General features: G+C 36.4%; 1 protein-coding gene across 2 annotated transcripts in view; it reads right to left on the reverse strand.

Moving 5' to 3' along the window:
• Positions 1 to 26,511, reverse strand: part of EPHA6 (EPH receptor A6) — a 563,177-nt gene that overhangs the window by 31,046 nt on the left and 505,620 nt on the right. The window lies entirely within an intron of this gene.

Genomic DNA, 26,511 nt, shown 5'->3' on the forward strand with positions numbered 1-26,511 from the left:
ATGCTTATTTTTTATCAACATTTATTATATTTCTTCCATGACACACACTATAAATCCCTGCTTACTGTAATGACAAGAATAAAATAATTCATCCATTTGATTTATAATCTTTGAAGTCTTCACAGTACTAAGAGGAAGAGCAACTCTGTGCCACTAGATGGCGGAAAAGAACAAGGAGCCGCAGGCAGCCAGCTCTCAGGGTGGGAGGAGATGGCTTGGAATCCTACGTGATTTTCCTCAGTTCATCATCAAAGATACTTTAATGATCACATGACCTGCTCACCCGCTGAGTGCACAGTCTGGTGTCAGAGCAAGTGGGGGTGGAAGGAATATGAGGTACACACACTTTGGCTTATTTGGTATTTTGCTTTAAAGATGAAGCCATTAATTGGGTAATCTAAATAGCATTTTGTTAGTAATCTAAACTCTGCCTACCTGAAGGGAAAAAAGACTCATCGAATAGGAACAGTGAGGTTTCACCAACAAATGAGGGTATTACAGACGGGTAGCATGGAATTGTTAGGTGGAACCTTGTGGAATAGCTCTTTAATTCAATACCCTGATTTAGAGGTGAGCAAACTGAGCCCAAGGTTATAGGATTTACAGACTTACAAGTTTAGTCCTGCCTCCCCACATTTATTAGGCACATAATGTCCATTAGAGCTATCATGGTAGTATTATAGAGTACTGATATAAAGATAGGAATATCTCAGCATGGGTGAATGGTAAGGCAAAGCTAACTTTGTGTTTTAACACTGCATATCCAGAAGCAGGTATCAGAGCAATATAATGGAATGTAGCCTGAAGCCTGGAGTTTCATACTTTGGGGCAGAGGTTAAAAGACACATAAAAATATGAGCTGAAAATTGAATTTATAAAGTTGGTGGTAGTAGTTTAGGAGGGGGGTGGTGGGGAGAAAACTGAAAGGGAGGATTCTTTGTAGAATTCCAGCAGAATTGTTAGATTAAAAAAGACAACAATGAATCCATGGCTAAATTTGAATTTTAGGGAAATTCGACCTATTTTCTCTTAGCGTAAGTATGCCTCATATGAACACACACACATGTGGATACACACACACGTGTGTGTTAGGAGGCCCCAAATATTGCATGAGAGACACAGTTACAGTAAAAATATTCATCATTTATCTGCAGTTCGATCTGAACTAGGTGTCCTATATTTTTATTTGCAAGGTGCCTCCCCTAATCCAAACTGGTGAAAAAAATTCAGAAATGGGAACATTGCACATGATCCAACAGAACATAAAGTCCCATTCTGAAAAACTAGCGTGACCTGTCCTTCAGGAGGACACAGGAACTCTCCTTGAACAAGTGTGCCCACTCCGCAATAGCCCTGTTTTATGATACAGCATTTCAGACTTGTGGTTCAGTGCACTAAAGTCCTTAAAGCACTTGCACTTGTTTCACACATGAAAACCACACTTCCACAGAATGAGACCAACTCCGACCTCAGAACAGATGTGAGAGCAGCAGTCTCATTTGGCATTTCTGACTCTGGCTCGTTCCTTGTCTCTTCTGGCTAACACAATGTGAGACTGAATTGCTGGAGTACTGAGGGGTTCTTTTGTGAAATCTCCATGAGTTCTATTAGGCTAAAACATGTAGTTAAGGGTTATTTTATGAGCATTCAATTGAATTCTATCTCACAAAAAGGATTCACATGTAAATTTATATTTCTTATAACATGATAGCACATGTAAATGATAATAACTTTGCCACTTTCTTTTATAGGATTGTCTTTTCTCTCAGGGAAGGATAGTACAGAATGTTTAAATGTTAGCATGCCAACTTTTATGAACAACGTTGTTCCCCCCAAATTCATACATCGAAGCCTTACCCTCCAATGTGACTATCTGGAGCTAGTGTGATAGTTTATTTACTTTATTTACTTATGCATATAGAACTGGGGTGCAAGCCAGAGTTGTGTGTGTGGGGCGTGTGAGGATATGACAGAGACAGAGTGGGAAAATCAGTAGAAGCTGTGTGGGCTAAAGGACTGTCTCATCTGCACTCAGCTATCAACTGTATACAGGCAGATCCACTGAAATACACTGTTGAGAGGAGCAGCAGGTGGGTGAGGAGAGATCTACCATGCCACATGGGTCACTTCCCTGGCCAGGGATCGAACTCGTGCTACAGTGGCTGCGACAGCTTCATAGTGGCTATGCTTTAACCAGATGCATCACCAGGAAGGGCCCACTAGGGAGATAGTCTAATGAGGTTGTAAGGATGGTCCTTATTTGAGGTTGGAGAAAGATGCTCACTTGCAAGCAAAAAAGAGAGGGCAAGGAGAAGCCAAATCCGCTGATACCTTGATTTGGTCTTCCAGCACCCAAAAGCATGAAAAGGAAATCTTACATTTGAACCACCCAGTCTGTGGTATTTTATGGCAGCCTACTAGATTAATACACTACTCCTCTAAACAACCAATTTTCCCCCCTAAGATGAGTAATATTGCAAAACATACAATTCAACTTTATTTCAATTCTAGTCTAAGAGTCATCTTGTAATCGAAAGTGTGAGTTAGGAAAAAAAAAAAAAACCTTGAAAGAAAAATAAATTGAAAAATGGGCAAAGTTTTAATATAGGAAATATAATCTTAACAAAAGTGTAAGGTAACATGAACCTGGCAGTATGCACAAACTGGAACTAATTTTAGGCACCCACGGACTGGAGAAAGGAAGGATTCTATTTTCTTCTAATAGGAGGATATATACTGGATATAGCTGATAGCTGTGTGAGGCGAGACAGAAGGCATGAGGTCCTTAAGCCCATACAGCTTCTATTGATTTTCCTACTTTGGAGGAGACACAGAAGCCTAGTTCACTTCCTTCCCCTACTCCCCCCTTTTTTTTTAGATTCAGTGGACCAATAAGCTTTTGTGACTTAGTCTCATCTACTTACTTTTGCCCATGATCTGGAGTCATAGATAGAGGTACTGCATGAAGGTACACAAGACATTAACCACCAGATGTTTGTTCAGGTTTCAGGAATGAACAAATGGTATTTTAGATTTGAAATCACAGTCATTGGAACATTGCACCTTCTTTACCATATGTTTTTGAGAAAAAGCAGTTACCAGAGATGCTAGTCAAAATGAATGTAACTCAAAAGCTTTCTCATTTACTAATACCTCCCTTATGCAGCAAGCTTTAATCACGTATGGAACAGAGGAGGAATGGGAAGTAAGCCAATGATCTCTACTGAAGAGGTTGTTAGCAAACATTTTTTTTGTTTGTTTTCGAGTCATCTTCAGAGTTCACTGTCTAATAAGCTGGTAGTATGATTGTAGTGAACAAATGCTTTGGAGAGAGAAGGGGAACCCTATACCCCTATACCTGGTGCCTCCAGAATTATACTATTGTTGTATTTAGCAAATATCTCAGTTTTAAAAGCTAACCCTCTAATCTTTGCTTTTTATTTTTTCTTTTCTATTTGTAGTTATTATTTTATTAGGGTTAATTTTTTTCTTTTGCATGTTGCTACTTCTTTCTTTTTCTGTATTTTTCCCTCTTCCACCAGCCCATACCCCATTTATCTAACTCCCCCAGCAACTCCACCCTTACTCCTATTTCTCTGGTAACCATCACTTCTTTTCGCACAGTTCAAATTTTATTCCTTTTATTGTTTGTGTACAATTGTTTCGAGGGTACTTAAGTTCCACAGATGAATGAAACTATTCAAATCTTTTCTTTTTGATTGATTTCACTTGGCATGATCAACTTGAGTTCCATCCATTTTGTCTCAGATACCAGGCCAGGCTTAAAGATTCTCTTAAGGAATTTCTAATGGTAATTTTGACTAAACCAGTTTTTTTCTGTATGAGCTGCAAATTGTGAGATACAAATCTAGTTGTATCTACTACAGTCTATCGTGTGACCTTGGACAAGCATTATTCTTGAGCCTTAGATTTCAGATGTGCTTCATGAAGGGATTTGAATTGATAATCATAAAGTGTAAACTATAATGATTTTTCATATTTCCCATAGTTTTTCAGCTCCTGCTACATTGTAAGGAGACAAGCCATATGTGTCGGCACCTAGATTGTGGAGCCGACAGCCTGAAGGCAGACAATAAAATAGATAAGCTAACTGAATTTATGCTCTGGGCAAACAATTAATGGTCATGGTGATAAACCTGAGTAGTAAGGAAGAGCAAAACAACTTCAACACTTCTATTTAAGAAAGTGACAGTACAAATGGCATATCTGAGAAAGTCATGAAAGTAGAACATTGACTACCCTTTACCCCTTTTTTTTAAGAGTTTTTTTTTAGAGTTTTTTTTAACTCTTAGTGGGTAACTACCGGTCCTTTGGGAAACTCATTACATAGACACTTACTCATATCCAGACATGAACATGTTTACTGAAAGGTCACTTTATAATTTCGTATAGATGGGACTATCTGGGGTAAAAGTGGTCTGCTTTAGGAGCTCAGGTGGAGGCATCAGCTTTTATTACAGTGTCTTGGGAAATCACAACAGCTCACAAAAAGAGCGTGTACCCATTAAATAAACAGACAACTCTCACCCCGGGGATTTTCTTCTTTCTTTTGAGAATTACTGATTTTGAGAAATAAGAACATCTCTGATCACCACTTTCTCATTTGTAATCCTAAACCAGCAGGTATAATATTATAGTGCACAACTGTTTTCTATTCATAAGCTGTATCTGCTTCTCCTCTCAAGAAGGCTGTGTGCTTCCATCTCTCACTGAGGTTTCCTGATCTAGGGTAACATTGATACCCTGTGAAGTTTTCATCTTTTTCTGCAATATGGATATAATATCTGTCCTCCCTTGAAGAAAGACTGAGGACTAATGATGAAAGTAACATATTTTAGTCACAGGGGAAAGACTGTCATATTTTGGCTTCTAGATAATGCTCATTGAATGGATTAGAGGAGAGGGTAAATAAGAAGCCCCTGTTAGCTGCCAACAGCATCAAGGCACTCTGCAAGTATTTTGTTTTCTTCATGTATTTAAAATTTGTCCTGTTTGGCTTCTGCTTAGACTAATGCTCCAGTTCTCTCATCTGGTGTCATGGAGCCTACTCCCAAACTTAGTCCCCAAGCTCAGGGGTGATCTTCTTTTCCAACAAGGGCTTGTAGTTACCAAATCAATTCTGCTAATGAACAAGTCTTAATTTACATGTTGTTTTGTTCAGTTGAAGGAAAATCTGTGAATCTTAATCCTGTGCCTACATTCCTGCACTGCTCATCAGTGACAACGCCCAGGACATACTTCATTTATCTTACTCATTCACAGGTGGAATTCCATCATCAAAAGTTCTACCAATAGGTACTGTTGGCAGGGTGGACTTCTGTCTACAGCTGTACCTGACTGAAACGATTTTCTCGGGACTTCTTGCCTTTTTCTACATGTTCCTCTTCTCTTTATGGGGTTATGGTACAAGAGGCAAATCATGAACCTTCTCGCAGTATACACACAGACACACACACACACACACAATTTTGTAACAATATGTAACCTTAGATGTCATCTTGAGATACTACTGTATAGGTAAAAGATCTTATTTTGGCATTGTATTTTAAAAAGATGTGTTTTTTTTAATAACTAATTTTCACAGGAAGATAAACACTTCAGTAACATATTATACACAGCAATGCTTTATATCAAAGACATGAAACAAACTTTTTTTTAGTAAGACAAAGATTTCCTGACAGTTGTCTCTTGTTTCAACCTTTCGCTGTCTATGCCCAGGACCTGTTTAGACTTGTGCTAAAATAGGTCATTAGTTAAGCTGTTTTGGTTGTTATTTAAAGTCACCACCACCATCATCATTATTGTTATTCAGTGAATCAACATGCCTGAGGACACGGTGTATTCTCTCTAGACAACCACCCGTCCACCCCTGCTCTCATAACAATTCTTTCATCAACACAACTGGTCATTATCTGGTTTCTGTAGACTCTGCAGTCCCCTTTCCTTTCTAACCCAACCTCCCTGTTCTGATTATAAAATAAATACTTATCTAGATTTGAAAATTATGTAGACTATTTTTCATAGAATAAGGAAAGATGAGAAGACTTTGTATAAACACGAATAGTTACCTTGCCAACTTTGTTTTCTAATCCACAAAAATAATTCTTATTCATGGAAAAACTTTCTCATTCTTCTCTTCGCACACTGTACTCCACATTGTTATTCATTGTCTAACTGTATAAACAGCTTAGTAAATGAAATTGTTTTTGTTCTGGTAATAAAACAATGCTCATCATGTTTATTCAAAGCCTCAACAATTAGGAATTTTTTTTTTTGGTCTGCTTCTTTCAAAATTGTTTCTGAAAATAATTCACTCCAACCTATTTATCAGTGCTCTCCTTTGATGAGAATGTAGGCAACATATCATTTAATGAATAATGCTATTATGGGGGGGGCATATGTTAAATTAGATTTTCTATTCTATCCTACAAGATAGATAATATAAGACACAAGGTTACTGTTCTATACTGTGGGAGAGATAAGTATATAGATTATTAGGAGCATTATCTTTGTAGCTGAGTGTAGATAATTTAAATACTGCTGGTAGTTATAGGCAATTTTTCAAAACAACCTATTACTCACTATAGCTAAGAAGGAGCTGATACGAGTAGTTAGCAATGCTGCTCCTACTCTGTGCTGGACAGTAGAATATCACACCTTTTTAGTTACTCTTTCTTTTTTGAATCCAGTTCTATTGAAGCCCTGCTAAATTTTTCTCCCCCACTGCTAATTTTTCCCACTGTATTTTAGTGAAGTTTTCTTAAGTTTCTCAGCTATAATGTTTAAGGCAAAGACCAATGGAAATTGGTAAATTTAAACTTAATCGATTGAAAAGTGTACCACATAAATCATAAAGGGATTAATTATATTAAACTATTAATATTGAAACATTTAATTTATAAATGTTATTATAATCTTTAAAATGATAATATTCATGTATGAAACAGAGTTTACAAAGCATTTTTAGCTGAATGGCCTCAAACGGAATGAAAACTCTGCTTTCCAATCTGGGTGCTCTGTGAGAATGCTAATAAAAATTTGATGCTATGCATCTAGGGAAAAATTTCAGAGCCTGTTATTGGGAAGTGTGTAGAAGTGTGTAAGTCTGGGTGCCATGGTGGTGACTGTCATAAGCCCGGGGGAGCTGACTTTGGAGGGAGGACATGTGGACTAAGCCTGGATAGCCAAGCTTCTGATTCTTCCTTTTCTCTGATCTGTTGACAAAGTTACAGGTGCCTTGTCAATCAGGGGGTTGGAATTTATAATCTTGAAGTTCATGTGAAGGTTTACGTTTCTATGACTTGTTAATATACAAGTATTAAAATAGAAGGAGTGACCTTCATTTCTGTCTAAGGAAACTTAGAAAGAAAAGGCTTAGTGCTGAGCTCAGTTGCTTCTTGTGTTACTGTCATGCCCACAGGAATGTTTTATATTAAACAGACTGTTCCTCACAGACCTGCAGTGCTTTGACTGTGCATATCTGAGAAGAGGGCTTGTTTGGCAGCCAGTGAATGCAGTGTTATGGTGCATCAGTTCAGTGTAGAACTGAGACTTCAAACTCTCATTGTCAGAAAGGCCAGATCAGAACATAATCTGGAGAGGCAAGATGGTATGGCATCTCTAAAAGCAACCTGTTTGGGACCAGGTACTCAGATGGATGAATGCAAGAAAGAGGAGAGGGCACAGTTTGAAAAATGGGGAAGTGCTGCTCAATGGGAAAGAGAGCAACTCACATCCAAAGATGAGCAAAATCTCAAGATAACTCAGAGTAACTAGAGCTGGAAGTGAAAACATGTCAATACAGAAGAGATTATGGAGATGGTTCATGGGTGGCTTGGTAGTAGTAATTTTATGGAATTATACCCAAGAGGAGAAATCAAACTTGTACAAAAATGAATAATGATGTAAAAACATAAATAAAAAATAAAAGTAACTTTGGTTGTCAGAAATATTGAAATGCTAGCAGCATTTTCTTCCTAGTTTAGACCCAACTGCCACACATAGTTAATCTTTTTTTTTTTTTTGATAAGGACTTTTAAGATTTACCCCATTAGCGGCCCTCCCCGGTGGTGCAGCGGGTTAAAGCACAGCACTGAGAAGCTAAAGCCACTTCCGCATGAGTTCGATATCTGCCTGCCCCGGAGGAGATCCACATGGCGTAGCAGACCTCTCCTGGCCTGCCTGCTGCTCCCCTCAGCAGTGTGCTTCGTCGATCTGCCTGTTCTGCTCCCCACTCTGTCTCTTGTGAAGCCTCTTGCCGCCCCTGAGCCTCTGGCCTGTACCCCAGTTCTGTATGCATGAATAAATAAATCTTAAAAAAAAAAGATTTACCCCATTAGCAATTTACAAATGTTGACTATGGTATTATTAAACCCAGTCACCAAGCTACACATTTACTATCACCAGTGTTTTGAATGTTTTATTGCCTGAGGTAACAAACACTATAGAGGTTTCAGTTATAAATTTCTCACCTTGGCAACTACGTTTATATCACACTACTCCCACCACAAGATGTCCTTTCACCTCCAGCACCCACCAATCTACCTGTTCCATCTCAGCCCCCTTCTCTCCTGGTGGCAGAGTCTAAGGGTTTATTTTGTTTGTTCCTTTGCTTTGTTCAAGTCCTACAAATGAGTGAAATCATATAGTGTTTGTCCTTTTCTTTCTATTTCACTTAGCACAATTCCTTCTAGTTCCATCCATGTTGCTTTCATTTTTTTTTTTTTATAGTATTCTACTGTGTTTATATTAGGTGTTCTTTATCCAGTCATCCACCATCAGGCACTAGGTATGTCTCCATGTCATGACTATTGTGAATAGTGCTGCAACAAGCACAGGAGTGCATATGTCTTTTTGAATTGGTGTGTTCATATTCTTCTGATAAATACCCAGATGTGCAGCTCCTGGATCAAATGGTAGTTCTATTTTTAACTTTTGAGGAACCTCCATACTGTTAGTGTAAATGACACCAATTTACATACCTGTCAACAATGTACAAGGGTTCATTTTTCTCCACACATTTGCCAACACTCACTGTCTTGATTTTTTTGATAAGTCATCCTAAATGGTGTGAGGTGAAATCTCCTTGTGGTTTTGATGTGTTTTTCCTAATGATAAGTGATGAAGAACATCTTTTCAAGTGTCTGTTGGCCATCTGTATTTCTTCTTTGATGAAGTAAGTGGAAGAAAATTTCCTTATATGCTTAAGGTCTTAATCAAGAAAATATGGGCAACGAATCCTGTGTTCATTTCAGTATTCTAACATGAAGTCTTCTCAAAATTTCCTTTGTTTTATTCATGACTAAAAGTTATCACTGTTCTTATACGTGTCTGTCACACCTGTTTTCTGTTTCTTCACTTGGCACAGCATTATAAACCTTCTCTTTTGTAATATTTGACTTTAAAAACATGGATATGGGCCCTTTCTGCTGGCACAGCAGTTTAAACACAGCACTAAGAAGCTAAAGCCACTTCAGCATGAGTTTGAGCCCCACCTTGGAGGTGATCCACATGCGAGGCAGACCTCTAGGTCTGCCTATTCTGCACCCCACTCTGTCTCTGGTGAATCCTCTCAGTGCCCCTGAACCCCTGTCCTGTATCCCAGTTCTGTATGCATAAATAAATCTTTAAAAGCAAAACAAAACAAAACATGGTATACTGTCTTCTCAGAAAGATCATCAATGTCTTAAAGGGTCTTTTATTTTTAGCACGGTGCTATGATGAGAGTAGGAGTTTAATGATTATTTGCTGAAGGGATGATTAGATGGGATGAATTAGGAAATGATGTAAAATGAAAAGCACTGATCCAGAACCATATTCTTGAAGTGGAATTCAAATTTCGCATTTCAATCCTTCTTTGTGATCATTATGAACTTAGTTCATGATAAGGAAAAAGAAGAAAGGGGAATTTCCCAGTCAAAAATTTCAGTTTATAAAGGGCCATCACCCAAAGAAGCACTGAAGGTCAGTGCTGGTATTCACTCATTCTCTTATTTTTTCTTTGATTAAACAGTTTTGATCACTTCTGACAAGCCCAGTGGTTGAGTCACAAAGACCTGCTCCTTGTCCCAGAGAGATCCTTGACAGTGAGCAAGACATCAATTCAAATGAACAATGGTAGCACTAAGGTAAGGGTGCTAACAGAAATCTGCACGGGAGATCATTTGGTGGCAAAAAGGAGGATCAGTTGCTTAGGACGCCTTTGGGGAGAGAGAGAGAATGCTGTCCAAAGAGAGGTAATGTTTAAATCAGCATTTAAAAGAAAAGCGGGAGCCTGACTAATCTGAAGAGGAGGCCAGCTCATAGCTTCAGAGAGAACGGGGAGTTCAATGGCGCTAAGTGGTGAACTGGTATAAAGTTTTCAGGTCGTTGCAAGCTGCCTAAAATTGCTACTGATTGGCTACCAAGGTGGAAACCAAAGGTTGTGAGGTTGGCAACAACACAATGCCCACGTCCATGCAGGCCTGGTGAGTCACTTAAAATGACAAGCCTGTGAGTGCTTGCCTGGTTGGCGTGGGTTGTAACATATATCTGAGAAGGTGAGAATATATCCACCTAAATTATATGAAGTGTTGTAAAATAATCCTATCTCAATAAAGGGACATAAAATAAGGCAAGCAATAGGACTTCACAATGTCACTGTAACTTGAAATGTGCTCCTAGAAAAGAGACTTTTATAATGTGGGATGCATCTGCCACTATTTTAAATGCAAAATTATATATAATTGGTTTGTTTTCTTTTTTTGTTTGTTTATTTTCACCCTAACTTTGTTGCAGCTTAATCTGTATCATGTGGTTAAAAAGGGATGTAAATAAGTCCTTTTTACATTTTTAAGTATGAGAGGATGACAGGGATCCAAACCTCTCTTTTGACCTTTTACACTAAATGTCTATTAAAAAAATAAAATTACTTTTAATTCTGGCAGAATCACCTGCAATAAGGGTGTGCAATCATGCATTATATCAAGTAGGGTGAAAGGTTAATTCTACTTGCATAAAGTATTCAATGTTTTTTAGTAGATTTTCACAATGAATGCTTTTTGGAAAAGCATGCTTTAAAAAACAAGCTTCCAGTTTGTTTTGTTCAAACTTAAGTGTATCATTTAGGTTCTGAAGCCTTGTTCACTGTGGACAGCAGATGGCTCTGGAGGATATCGCAGGAAAGCTGAATGGCATAACATGACAGTATCTAGATGTACTTGACTGCAGAGAGAAGAATCAAGAAATGATCTCTGTCATCCTCAAATAATACCACAAGCCAATGACAAAATTTTAAGTAAGAGGACTCATTTATTTGTGGGATGGGGTTTTCTTTTATAAGATATCATAGTAGGTTTTTATGCGTTCATTCCATTTTTACCTTGAATGTCTCCAAGCTCTTTCTTATTTCATGCTGTACACCCCTCCTCCACTTGTTTGTTTTCTTTTGTTCTCTATTGACCTGTTCTCCTTTACTCTGTCCTTGCCAACAAATGTTCACTGTGTGTTCAGAATACAACTACCCTCAGGCAAACACTTTATTTGTTGGGTTCTTTGCTATTTTCTCAAAGCTTAGAAATGAGTATGAGTATAATAGATACTCAGCTAAAATGAGTTCAAAGGATGTTGTAGATGTAGCATAAAATCATGGCAATGTTTATCATCAAGTGGGTGATAATCATACATAGAAAATGTTGCTATGGAATGTGATAATGCAGAGTAAGGGAGGGCTTCTGAGGGAAATGATGACTAGGGAGGAAACTTATGGAAAATCATAATGAGATGAATAAAAGAGGCATGAGAGAGGAGGAGATTAGAGAAGGGGTAAGGCACTTTCTTTAGGTAGAAAATAGGGAAAATACAAAAGAGAAACCATAACAGATTTAGAGGTACAGAGAGAAGTTGAGTAAAACTGGAGAGTAAAGTATGAGATGAAGAAGGGAGAGACACAGAAGTAAGCAAGGGAGAGATCATGAAAGGTTTCCGGTGGCAATGGAAAGTCATCAAAAGACTTCAAGAAATTGGATAATACTAGTGGTTTTGCTTCGTTACTATTTAGATCACTCTGGCTACTTTGTGGTTTCTGATGAGGGAATAAAGGACAAACAGAGGGAAGAGTAAAAGCAAGAAAATATGTCTAGGAAGTTAGTTAACTAATATTTCTTAAACAGTCAATGCATGACATCAGTTTTATATCTTAAAGACATGTGTTTCAATTCCTCTGATTAGCTTTTTGATGTATGTCAGAGAAGAAAGGGATAACATGTACTTTCTTTAACATATCCAAATCAAGCATGCAAATAAAATTGAGGGAGAAATACTCAAAAACAATTGTGTGAAATTTTCTTCTCAAGGATCCACATATGCTATAGAAGCATCATTTACATATGCTTTAAATTTATGTTTTAAAGCAAGTCCTCTAAGGACCTGCTAATGGGACTAGAAAAATTCTTACAATATGTAAAGTTAATAATGCCATATTTTAAAAAAAATCTACCTTTGATATTTTCACTTAATTCACAATGACTTTTGTGTGGTATAGTCCATGTTACAGTTATGGTTTAAGTAGTTAATATGAAGGGAGAGAAGGTCAAGTGTTCAACTTTTATTTTTGTTGTGTTTGGCTTTCTTACATATGTATGTGTACTGGGTAGGAGAAAGAAAATTCGCTCAGAGTGATTGTTATTTAGTGTTCTCAATTATGATATTCTATGGGATCAATTTTTAGTGTCTTTCTTCTTTGATGACAAATTTGCCCAGATAAAAGAATTTCACATAGGCTCAAGGCTATACTCCAGAGAAATAAACCCAAGGTCAAGTTGCCAAAGCAATTCAAGACATCAAAAACAGCAGTAATGATTATCATATGCTTCATCCACTATTTAAGTACAAAAGAAGATAATTTATTTGATTGTGTTTTGACACGGTGGTTTTCATCTATATACCTCATTTGTATTTTTGTTTTGTGTTTTAGTTCACTAGTAATTTTAAAGCCAGAGTTGGCTGGAAAGTTGTTAAGTATTCAGTTCTGCTTGTCATTTTGCTCTAAGTAAACATCTTTCACAGAATTAAGCTTGTTCTTATATATTTCTGGTAAACAAGACTGAACTTAAAGCAGAGGACTGAGAGTTCAGGAAGAAAAAAAAATCTACTTGTAGAAAAAAAATTGACATGTTAGACCCAATATGCTTTTAAAAAGCAACATTCTAATTTGCAAGAAAGCTCCTTTCATTGTAGGATGGGTGATGCTCCTATTTTTCTTTGAAGTGTGAGTTTGGTCCTGTTCAGTTAGTCTTGGGGAGACATTGGCCTGCCATCCACAGCCAGAACCATTTTCCTCAGTTTTACATTACTGACAGGCTCTTCCCAAACGGCTCTTCCTGGACTTTGGAGGAAGTTTCATGTCAGCATTGTAGTGCATTAGTGTGGCTGTCAGCAATGCTTCCCCTGGGCTGACTGTTTTCTGCCTTACTTCAGCCACTGCTGTCAATCTTTCACTTGTGAGCCATTCAGTGGTCCCACCCTCCATCTTCCAAATATCTTTTAAAAGGAAAGATCAACGCTTGCAATTTAAGGAAAATGAGACTGCTTACATTTAGTACGACGAGTGCTCAGATTGTTGATGGTGAAACGGGGAAGACTATGTGTATTAAACTTGAATTTCTTTAGTTAGCATTTTTTTTATTATTGTGGTTTGATGAGAAAGTCCTAGACACTTCAGAGTTCAGTCTGATAAATGATGGAGTTCATGATCTAACCTGTTAAAGAAATTGCCATTTGATCAACACAAGGGAGTTGAAGCTAGAATGACTTGAATACTTGTATGCCACCTGCTAAAAGCACAGCTTTTGGCAAGAATGAGGGAGATAGTGATTAATTTTTTGCACCTATTATGACAGAAAAATGTTAAAAGCTCATTATAATTAGTATTACAGTAAAGCCATTCATATTTAGAATAAATGGAAAAAGTCTAAAAGTTCCTCTGTTTGCTTAGATTCACAATTCAGGGTTCTTGTGTTTTAAATTTTTCTTGAAACATGTAATAATTCTTCTTTGAAGCATCATGTTTCTAAGAAAATTCAAAACTCCACATTTTTCCTTTTCTAAATGCTCATCTATTTGACCAGATGCTTACTTTCCAAAAAGTTTATTAGAATTTTAACACTACATTGCCTTTTTTATAAAACTTTTTCATTTTGTCCAATGGGAACTTTTGATAAGTAATAAAAGTCCTCATTAGTATTTGCCATGTACCAAATCACTCTGGCATTAAAAGAGAAAAAGTTCTGCCTCTATTCTAATACACTGATCTTCAGAAAGGTTGAAAGATAATAAAATATCTGATAAAAATGCATAGCTTTGACCCTCAAAATCTGTGTAAGTGAAAGGGGAGTGAATATTTCTGAATGATAAAATATGTACTACAATCATATTTTCTTGGCAGACTGATTTAAAGAGCTTCATGTGACAGTCAAGTAATAGTAGTCTTGACAGTACAACTGGGTGGAAAAGATTCAGATCTGCTTTTATATTTAATTGGAATGTAAGGGTCAGACTGTCAGAGCAGGATACTCTTGCAGTTGTCAGGAAGGACTATCTTTGAGAATACTTAACCAGGAATGCAAATACCTGACATCATTTTCAACTTGACACTCAATTTATAAATTTGAGAAAATGGCTAGGTATCTTATATATTATTTCTATAACCTATGGTTTTTAGAATTGATTGTATTACATCTAATAGGTGATAGAAAGGAAGAAGGAAAGGCATACAGATGAACATGAATATAAAATAACAAGTATAAATTATACTGTTCAATAGCAAGAAGGTAGGTAACCATTACTGGACAATTCAAGTAGAAACATGATATTTTAGTATTTTTAAAACGAAACTTCGTATATTACCTATGAGTGCTTTTATGGTTGTAAGAAATGTGTTAAAGTATACACATTCATTTGTGCCAATTTTATTTTTTCCCCTTATTGAATGTAAACTTTTGCCAAAAAAGGTTGAAATCTGAAATTAAGTTCAGTTACTTTTTAGTCCAATAAATAATTTTAGCTACAAAAAATGTATTAAAGTAGAAATATGTTAAGCTGTCAAAATATATAACAAAGTAAAAAATTTTGTACTTACTGTTAACTTGACATATATATTTAATATCATATCAAAAGTCCTTTATTTTTTTGTTGGAAGAACAGCTAATAATCATTGTGTGGCCTAATTTGGAAAAGTTAGTAATTAAATGACTCCTCTGGTCCTTCAATCTGACTCCCTGAACTATAGCTCTCTGCTCTCCCAAAGAGCAGTGCCATCACTGGCACATTACATCCAAAATGTAAAAAGCCCCTTTTTGGCTCTGGGCCATTTCCACCCTTAGATAGAGAGCCCCTAAAATTGTAAGGCAGGCTGGTGAAAGTCTTTCCAGTCTGGTGGGCCTTGCTTGGTTCTGTGAGCTAAATCTCTATCTCCTACCTAGACATGTGTACTGTCTCTGTTTAGTGTGCATGTTAGTGTGTAGGTCTCATCAGAATAAAGTGCTACTGGAATCTTTGATCCTAAAATCAGCTTTACCTAGCACAGATTGTCTGCCTTGCTACTACCATTTATTACTTTCTGCCAGATGCTCTGGATACTATGCTCTGCCACCCAACAGGAAAAGCTTTTCTTCATCCTCTGAGACAACCAACCTACCTCTGGGCCCTGGGTTTCTGACATGGCTTGTGTGCAGTTTCCTAACATTCTATTCTTTTCTAATACCTTTTCTACTCTTCTTATTGCTGGTCTATACTGGGCTACTATTGCTGAAAGGCTGGTTCTGTAAACCCACATTTTTTAATAATTGCATTTTAAAAAATCTGACATGAAGGATTGAATTTTTGGGAAATGGAAGGAAATATATATGTATATACATATAAATGAATATATATGTGAGTGTGTGTGTGTATTTACCCACTCAAATGCCATATGTATGTATTTGTTATGAATGTGCATTCTGTGTATGTGTATATTTCTTTTTTCCCTTTACATCCTATATCTTACATGTTGTTATATTGTAAAGGAGAAAGTTCCTTCTTAGTAAGCCTTGACTCCAGGTAGTTTCTTAAACTGAGCTGAAGTTAATTTCCAAAAAAATATACAAATATTTGGAGCACCTTAACTTTTGTCACTCATGTGCTGCTAACTTTGAGGACTGACCAGGCATTTTCCTTGTGAATGTCACATTCACATCCATTCATTCAGGTCTATCAGTTATAAGTGCAGAATTTGTTACCTGCACCACTTCTGGACTTAAAAGAAACACTAAACGGAAAAGTGTGAAAGCTAGTGTCTATGTGGTCATTGAAAGTGCCAGTTCCCACAACTTGGAAGCATGAGGAAATTAATTCATAATACAGTGAACTGAGGTGAGTGGGAAGCAGGAGACAGAAAGGAGCTGTACAGAGAAATCCCCTCTTTTTCCTATAAAGTATTTCAAAACATAAATTTTGCAGACAGCTCACTTGGACAAATTCTGCATTGCTAGTGGACATGAGTATTCATTTGTGTGTTCTTTTATGGTCCATGTGAAAAAATTGTGCGCACAGTGAAATGTCCTAGTATTGCTCCATATTCTCCTTTGTCTTCCTCCTACTCTACCTTGGTTTTTGAATCTCCCAGATAAAGCATTGTCATTTAAAATTCTTTTCAGGGGTTCTGTTTTCCAGGGAACTGACCTCAGAGAGTTACCAGGGAATAATGATTTTTGCCATTTCTTGAAAATTCAGGTTATTTATTCTAGTCATGTGTTACGTTCAGACAAAATATATTTAAATGCTTATCTTAACATGTATTATAGAAAAGTGTGGCATAAGGGAAATAATGTGAGAAAAGGAATTAAGTTTGAAATGCTTTCTAAACATTTCTTGGCCTTGAATGGAATACATTTAAGAACTAGAAATAAACTCACACTTATATGGATAGTTAATCTACAACAAAGAGGCCAAGAATATACAATAGAGAAAGGGCAGTCTCTTAAACAAATTGTGTTGGGGAAATTATACAGTGCTACCTGAAAATAAAAATTAAACTAGACTAGACTGGTCTCTCATACCATACACAAAAATAGCTCAAAATGCATTTAACACTTGTAATTAAGACCTGAAACTATAAACTACACAGAAAAATACATAGGCAAAACATTCCCAACACTGGTTTTGGGGATGTCTTTGTGGATTCTACTCCAAAAGCAAGGGAAACAGAAGCAACAAATAAACAAATAAGGACAATTTGAGTTAAAAAGCTCCCATACAGCAAAAGAAAGGATCACTAAAATGAAAAGCAACTTATAAAATGAGGAAGCTGCACGTCATGTTTTTGCTAAGGGGCTAATATTCAAGATCTACCAATTAATATCCAAGAACTCATACAGTTCAACAAAGAGAAAACAAATAAATCAATAAATGCACAAAAAGCTAAAAAGACATTTCCCTAAAGAACACATACAGATAGCCAACAGGCACATGATAAAATATTCAACATCACTTATCATCAGGAAAATGCAAGTCAAAACCACAATGAGCTAACATCTTCCACCAGTGAGAAACGTCTATATAAAAAATACAAGAAATAAATGTTAATCAGGGAAAAGGAACCCTCTAATTCTGTTCATAGGAATGTAGAAAACAGTATAGCAGCCTCTCAAAATACTGGAAATGAATACACCTTATGATTCAGCAATTCTACTTTTTGATATTCATCCAAAAAAAGTCAGCACTAGTTTAAAAGGGTATATGCTCTCCTATGTTCACTGAAATGCTATTTACAATAGTGAAAAGTTGGAAAGAATACAAATGTCTAACAGGTAAGTAGATAAAGAAGATGTGGCATATATAAATGATGGATTACGACTCAGCTATTAAAAAAGAGGACGTCTTGCTATTAGCTTCACACGGATGGAACTAGAAGGGATTATTTGGAACACAAAACAAAGGAACAGATAAAGTAAACCAAAACAAACTATAGAAGCTATAGAAATATTGAGGCTACCTGAGGTTGTTATGTGAATAGATAGCATGGGGCAGTGCCAATAAACTATGTTGAAGGATGGGTGCTTTGGAGGTAGGATGTATGTGTAACATGCATCTGAAGAGCTGTGAACCTAGTCCGCTAAATCATATACAATCTTGTAAACAAATATTACATTGACTAAAAAATGTTACAGGAAAATTTTTTCTTGGTCCATTTGTGAGATTCTACTTATTCTTCTAGGCTTTCATTTTTGCTGAGTTAAGCTTTAACTTCTATGTTGGATTTCAGTGTTGCATATAAGGTTACCTTTATGTGTCCTCTACTTTTTTTTTTTTTCTTTACTATGTTGGGCAGCAAAGTATAGGAGTTGTGACCTCAGGCTCCCAGGCTTTCATCCAAATTCTGCCTGGACAACTTGGGTGTTCAGTGACTTGTGATAAATTTCCTGACCTCTCCGTATCTTATTTTTCTTATCAATAAAGTGAAGACAATGATAGTACCTCCCAGGGTGAGAGAATATATACATGTAAAATGTTTGCAACAAGACTTAGCTTATGAAAGAGTAATTGTTATTATTTTGTTTTATAGTTAGTCTCTAACACTGTGTAGGATATACTCATATGAAAAATGTCCATTATTCCTATGAGGAAAACAATGTGCTATACACTTATGTGTTCTTAATTTCTACCAAAAGTGATAACATCATAGTATTTGTTGTTAATTTTAAGTATCTACAGGAAGGGAGGAGGGATAGATTAATTTTTTTTAATAGAACATCTAAACCTAAAGATTATGCTTCAGAAGTCCCTTTGTCTCTCTTTATACATCTGGATGTTCTCTTCCATAGTAGTTAGGATGTCTTTCCAAATATTTCTGAATGCTTATTTTGAACTCTACATATTTCAGAATTCTTGGATTTTGATCCTGATTCTATTAACCTACCATGTATTTTTCTTGCAGTTTGTGTAAGACTAGGCCCCTGAAACTCTTTGGGCTCAGTCTGCTCATCTGCAAAGGGAGGATAATCTTTGTTCACATACTTATTTACTCATCATGAAGCATTTCTTGCCAGGTACTAGACTAGGATCTATAGACACAAAGATAAATAAGACATAGACGCCATACCCAGTTTACTTGTCACTGAAAAAAATTGCTGCCATTTGCAGGCAAAGAAATTGATGGTCAGGAAAGAAAAAAAAAGAACAAAAAAACAAAACAAAAAAAACAACAACAAGGAAATTGGTCCAGGGTAACAGAGTCAGCAAAAGGACCACAGCTACAAGTCAGACTCAGGTTTCTGCACAGGTCTTCAAAGCAGTGCTTTTCCCATTACAGACACTGTGCTCTCCTTTATGCAAGATTCAGTATGCTTATGAATCAAATATTCTCTAAATGTAAAGATCATTACACATTAACTCTATTGTTTAAATAGACTGCTTCACATTTCTAAACACTAAGCTTTCTTTTTTTTCCACAAGGAAGAGGAATGAATAGGAGGCAAATTACAATTTTAAAGAAAAAAAATCTTTAGTTGAACAATTAGATCATGAAGCAGTTTACGTCACCATTTTTTTTCCTTCTTAAGACAATGACTCTTTACTAGTAAATAAATAAATAAATGGAACATATTGGCTATGATGTTTTGCTTTCATCTTAAATAGTCATTAATAATTTACTTCATTTAAGATGCCAATAGAACCAAAGCCAGGGACAGTGCCTAAAAGAGGTAAGAGGACCACTCAGCCTGTGTAGGTTGTGTTCTTGGGAAATTTTAAATGGAAGCAGTTTGGAGGGTGTGTGGGATAGACTGACACTACGATGGCCTCATTCAGCATGTCCCACATCCTGTCAGTGCAGTCGAGTATATCAGATGCTCTGGAAATTGATAATACACCTCCAAGCCAAATTGCACACTGACAGGTTGATACCAACTTCATCACGATCTAACCAGTGGATCCCTGGAAGCATTCTAGAACAGGCCACCCCATTGAAATTGCCATATAAATCAGCTCAAGTAAAAACTCCTTTCATGACCCTGAAACATTTTTTGAGGTCTGGGACACATTCATCATTTAAGGGCTTTACAACTGATGAAGAGACATATCCACTCATTCCTAGAAGCCGTCCACGGTCTCATGTCCTTCATTTTCAAGTTATAGAAAATGGCCCTTATTTATATAAATGGATATTACATTGTCTCAATTTTCGTTGAGGCCCATAAATACCTAATAGAAAAAAATAATACACAGTCAACATCCTGCATTACAAACCCATCTGACATTGTTCCAAGGTTTGACATGGAGATTTAAAAACAAAGGAACAAAACACCTGGTTTTGTGTCCTGTTGCACACTATGCAGATCACTGAGGAAGATGAGCCTGGGATGGTAATAATTATTTTTGGAGAACATAGGTTCATGTGGAAATCTTCCTGTCAAATATAGTGATGGACTATCACATAAACACTAAGAGAACAGCTACTTGCACTGGAGTTTGGAGGACTACTAAGCACTCACTTTGAATTCATGTCTGAAAAATCTTAAAGGTGAGACACTAGTAGGTTGATTATCTGCTAAGGGGAGAGATCATTAGTGTTTAGTACTGAAATGAAATTTAATATATAATATTCTTATTAAACCTACAAACAGTTGAATGCTGTAGTTAAAAATGTGCACACTAAATTTATGATAACCTGGGTCTCCCATCTCTAAATCTTGTAACATAGGGTAAATTAATCTTTCTATGCATCAGATTCTTTTAAAAAATTTTTTGTAAAGATGTATTTATGCATACAGAACTGGGGACAGCCCAGAGGTGCGGGGGTGGTGAGAGGATTCCCCAGAGACAGCGTGGGGAGCAGATCCACGAAGTACACTGCTGAGGGGAGCAGTGGGCGAGACAGGAGAGGTCTGCCGCGCCGTGTGGATCACCTTTGGGGCTAGGGATTGAACCCATACTGAAGTGGCTTCAGCTAGCTTGCAGTGCTGTACCCTAACTACTGCACCACCAGGGAGGGCCATCTTTTTAAAATTTTTAAAAATTGTTTTACATATTTTTAACCATTCTTTATTTTTATACAATGCATGCTTTCTCATCTCAGGTATAGACCCTGTGGGATTCCCACCACCAGCTCACTTGTGTACCATCACCTTTGTCCCTTGGCTCTTCCCTGTCTACCTTCCCCACCACCCTAGTTTTGATCCTATTCCCTCCTCACCCCTTGCATAATATCTCTGGTTTATAGTTGCCTGATGATTTCAATTTTTACTTTATTATCCTCCTATCGGTGAAAACACCAGGTATTTTCTTTTTCTTTCTGGATTCTTAATTTGTAAGCTGAGGGTAATAGCACCTTTTTCTTTTGGGGAAAATTTAATGTGTTAATAGTTAAAACATGTAACAATGCTTGCATCATGGTACATACTCAGTGGAAGTTAATTATAATTATTAGTAAGTTATTATTCAACTGTACTTTTATTGATCACAAGGCTATGATGGGCCATGTGGGATGGAATCAACTTAAGTTTTAGCCAAAGGGACTGTCTGGAAGTGTAAGTTGTCTGGGGTTATGGTGATGCACAGATTGGTGAACAGAGTCTAACAAACTGATCGTGAGTAATAGGTTGTAAAAAGCACATATGTTGTTAGGAATCTTCAGAAAAAATGTGTAGTGATTGAAAGGGAGTTCCCAAAGAATTCCCCGAAAGAAAAAGTTAATTTTAATTACCCAGCAAGCACAGGACATCAATACCATATTAAGGGAGTAGCTTTCAAATGTCATCTCTCCTACTAATTACCTAGTTCTCACCATACCCCAGCTAAATATGAATGGGTCAAAAACTTTAGCTAGATTGCTGTGTAAAGCAAGAAGAATTATTAAACTTTGAGACCATGCTAGAACGAGCAATATCAGGAAAAAATGGTCTTTTTTCTATTTGTCATCAATGGTGCCTGGCTCTTTTAATCTACCAGATTGATGTCACCCTTAGTTTTTTGTAGTTTTGAATATAGAAAGCTGGAAGAAAATCATTCATTCAACTTACCAAGTGTCTTCTGAATGCCTAATGTGTGCCAGGTTTTGTGCAAAGGAAGATGTGACAAAAGTGATCAGCTTATTGAGGATTCAATAAATTACTTGTCACTCAACAACACTTCTGTGGTATTTGATTGATTCAGTGATTTGGGTCATAATGCAGCATCATTACAAACTGTCATCTGTAGACTGCAAATACAGAGGATAACCAGTAGTCTTACAAAAGACAGCTATCTCATAAGAACTTCTCAGGTTTCTTAAAGGTAATTAAGTAGAACTAAATCTCTGTCAAATTTTGAATAAAGGACAAAGGATGACTTTTGCTTTATACTTAACCATTCACTATGTCTACAGTAATAGTATTTAAACTGACAGTGCTTTTACAACCTCACCTCATGGACTCATCTTTCTTTAACTTGTTTTTAGTTTCAAAGGACATTTTAATATACACTCTACATGCGTTCTGGCACTAGAATATCACCAACCCTATTAATCAACTGAGTCTGCTTGTGGTTTTCCATGATGGTGTCATTTTTTGAGTAATATGAAATCAGATAATCTCTCACTGATGATGTATCTCACTAAATCACTCTCTGAGTGCTGATAACATAATGACAATAACATATTAGCATAATTCATCATCACATGTACCCTTGCTCTGGGGATGTTTTATTATAATATATAATACACTGGCTGTCATTCCGATGATGTATTGCTGCAAGATTTCCTCAGGAAAAAAATACATTTTGATGGAATACTATTCATATCAGATGGTACTGCCCAGGGATAAACAGTTGAAAAAGTTTGACTTCATTTGCTATAGAATTCACATGAAGGTCAAAGGCACTACAAAGAGTAAATGACAATGTGAAGACAATAGGTATTTATCTCTGTATTACAGAACAGTTTCTTAAACTTCTCTCTCTCTCTCTCTCTCTCTCTCTCTCTCTCTCTCTCTATATATATATATATATATATATATATATATATTTTGTTCCGAGTAGGTTAAGGTAGGTTTTGTCCCTAGTAAATATTTAATTTCCACAGCACTGGCACTATGCAATAGAAGTTTCTGCAGCCTGCAGTACTACTTAATGAAATGACACTCTTAAACAAGACATGGAGCTTGCTTGCGGCTGAAGTGAGGTGACTTCCAAGGACAGATTAAAAGTGAATATAATATATTATAATACTTTTTCCTTCAGTTTTGTCCCTTGAGCTACTCACAGAATATTAGATGTGCATAGGACTCAATAGATATCATCTATTCTAAATGCAGCCTAGATGGGTTAAAGCTTAGTCTAGGTCACACAACACTGACTGGTAGAGGAGGTTCAGAAACTGGGTTTTTCTATTAACTGTTCCAGTAATTGGTATAAAATAATCAAAGTTATTTGTAGGTTCTCTGCTATTCTAATAATTAAAATGGGGGTACAATATGGGGATAGAATGCCAAGTACAAAGGAGACCTTGACTTCTATCCCTTTGATGAAGGATTTCATGCAAACCAATGCCTGCTTGACCAAGCACAATTGCAACCACCCACTAGCAGAAAATGATGCTGATGATAGTAATGATGATGATGATGATGAGAGAAACTAACAGGATTGAATGCATACTGGACATTTCCTATAGGCATTTTGCAAATATTACTTTTTCTTGCCTTTTCAATTTGCCTAAACACTTGCTCTGAATTGCCTGGATTCCAGAAAACAATGGTCTTAAATCAGCACACACAATCTTCTAAACATCATTTCTTTTTCCATACAGCATCTTTACTCAACAGTGAAATGCAAGGGTCATACATCCTTGATGCAATCATGTATGCAGATGATTACACGCATGAAATCATTCTAATTATATTCTCTAAATAGTAGAAACAATTGATCCTCAGAAAAAGACCAGACATAATTTTATTTCATCCATGTTTTTGATAAGAAAGTGGTTTTATTTAAACATGCACTGATGTTGCTGATCTAGACATCTGAATTTGTCTATCAACAATTTATGTGCCTCTCTCTGTTTGGTTGATGCTCTTCAGTATTTTCTCTGGCTGCCTAATTTAAATGATAAGCACCCTCGCTGGCAGCCCTTTGCATGGCCTTCTGTTCTGTATAAGGCAGAACACTTCATACGTGCTCAATCTTCTTTACAAATTCCTATCTCACTGAACCAGATGGTATTTTCCTTATTTACCTTCTTTATTATTATCAGACCATCAGGAAGCCTTAAGAAGGGCCACTGACCAACCACACATGTCACTCTCTTGAGTCACCATCATAGCTGCAATGTAAACATTCCAGCTGACCCTAGGAAACATTAATAATATTACAGCTTTTAATATCTCAAAAGATGCTCATAATGCTCTCCTTATTTCTAAAGGTCAGGTAACCAGTGGTGATGGCAGAGTGCACACAGGATAATGATCTATTAGGTAATACTATTTAATGTGTGACTTTGGGAAGAGATTGCCCACATGTATTTTTTAATTTGAAAAACAACAGGGCAGAAAATTGAGGTCACTGATAACTGAGCACCACCATCTGAGCATGAATGGGAAAATATTTTAGAAAAGTTTTCTAGCAACTTTCCACTACTATGAAAAGATGTCATTGTAAATCAAAAGCAAACAAGTCACAACAGAGATGTTTTAGTGCTTTTTACAAGACATTGTAAATCACATAAATTATTCAAAAAATGGCAGTAAGATCTAGCAGAATGGCTGAGTTAGCTGAGGATTCAGCACCCAAGGGTCAATCGTCATAGGACAAGAATGGCCCCTTTGCGATTTATGGCATTTCTGACAACTCTTCTATAAAAAAGGCCTGAGTCAGAAAAAATAACAATAAAATTTTGTTTTTATGAAATGCCCTCAAACACTTTTCTTTAACAATTCTGACCAAATGCTGATTATTTGTTAAAGATTTACTACAAATGCCAGAAGTACTTCCTGATAATCTATCATTGAAAGAGACTTACACAAAGAATAAGAGTTAATTATATTCATTTAGGCAAAATTTGCATACCTATTAAGAACTGCAAGAGGAAATAACATGAAAATAACCTACTTAAACAAACTTCAAGTTGTCACAGACTAAATGGAAAACAAAAAGAAAGTATCAGGCCATAAAAAGGGAACAACAATGCCAGCAATGGCTCCAAGTTTTTGGTATAAATTCTTAAATTTGGGAATGAAGAGGTGAGTTTATTAATATGTCATAACCATGGCATGAGGAAAGCTTCTCCATAACACCTTTGCTGAGGAAAGAACATGGCTGTTGGGCAAAGCATGAAGACAGGAAATGTTTCCCCAGTTCAGCGAATTCTATGACGGCCATTCCCTGGTTTTAATGGTCACTTTTCTTCATTAAACAAATCTGTATAGTTAAACATTTGAAGCAAGAATATTGGAGGGGGCTAGAAGTGAACTGTCATGTTCAAAGGTTGAGCCCTTCTAAGCTTAATTGTGTGTACATCACACAAATTAACAATGGTTAAATTACAACCATTGCTTCAGTAAAAATTTTAGTGCAAAGATGTAAATAAGTTGCTATATGAATTGGATATCTTATACTCAAAAACAAAAAGTGAAAACAACATAAAGTGAAAATGGGATAAAAGTAAGTTTACATTTTGATTTAACAAAAATCAAGCTGAATTGCCAAAATGATCTGGAACCAGAAACAACTATCAGATATTGAAACTTAGTCTGTATAAAGCTACAATAATTAAGACGAGGTACTGTCATAAGACTAGGCAGACAAGCCAAAGGAATAGAAGGCGAATTCAAAAATGAATGATTGTAAAAACATTTATGGTCAGTTGATTTTAAACAAACGGCTCAAGACAGTTGAATGGGAAAAAATAAAGTGTTGATATAATGTGGAATAATTGAGCATCCACATACAAAAGAATGAAGTTACACACATATTTTATAACCTATCCAATGATCAAACTTAAAGTAGATGAGAGATCTAAATATAAAAAGCCAAAACTAAAAATCTTAGAAGAAAACAGTGCTAATTTTTGTGACCCTCGATTATAAAATTATTTAAGCACAGTGACAAAAGAAAAAGATTCATTTGATGTCATAATAATTACAACTTTTGATTTCAAGTGACATCATTAAGAAAGTGGTAACACAACGAACAGAATGAGATAATAGCTTTAAATCATATATCTGAGAAAGAATTTGTTTGGATATATATCTAGAATATATAAATAACTCTAGCAAACTCATTAATGAAGTGACAACTTGATCTTTTAAATGGGAAAATAATCTAAACAGACTTTGTTCCAAAAAAGATATAGAAATCGGGCCCTCCCTGGTGGCGCAGAGGGTTAAAGCACTGCACTAAGAAGTTAAAGCCACTTCCGCATAAGTTGGATTCCCGCCTGCCCCGGAGGTGACCACATGGCGTGGCAGACCTCTCCTGTCCCGCCCACTGCTCCCCTCAGCAGTGTACTTC

This window comes from Condylura cristata, unplaced genomic scaffold (genome assembly GCF_000260355.1).
Source record: "Condylura cristata isolate star-nosed mole 26May11 unplaced genomic scaffold, ConCri1.0 scaffold00003, whole genome shotgun sequence".
NCBI classification, from domain to species: domain Eukaryota; kingdom Metazoa; phylum Chordata; class Mammalia; order Eulipotyphla; family Talpidae; genus Condylura; species Condylura cristata.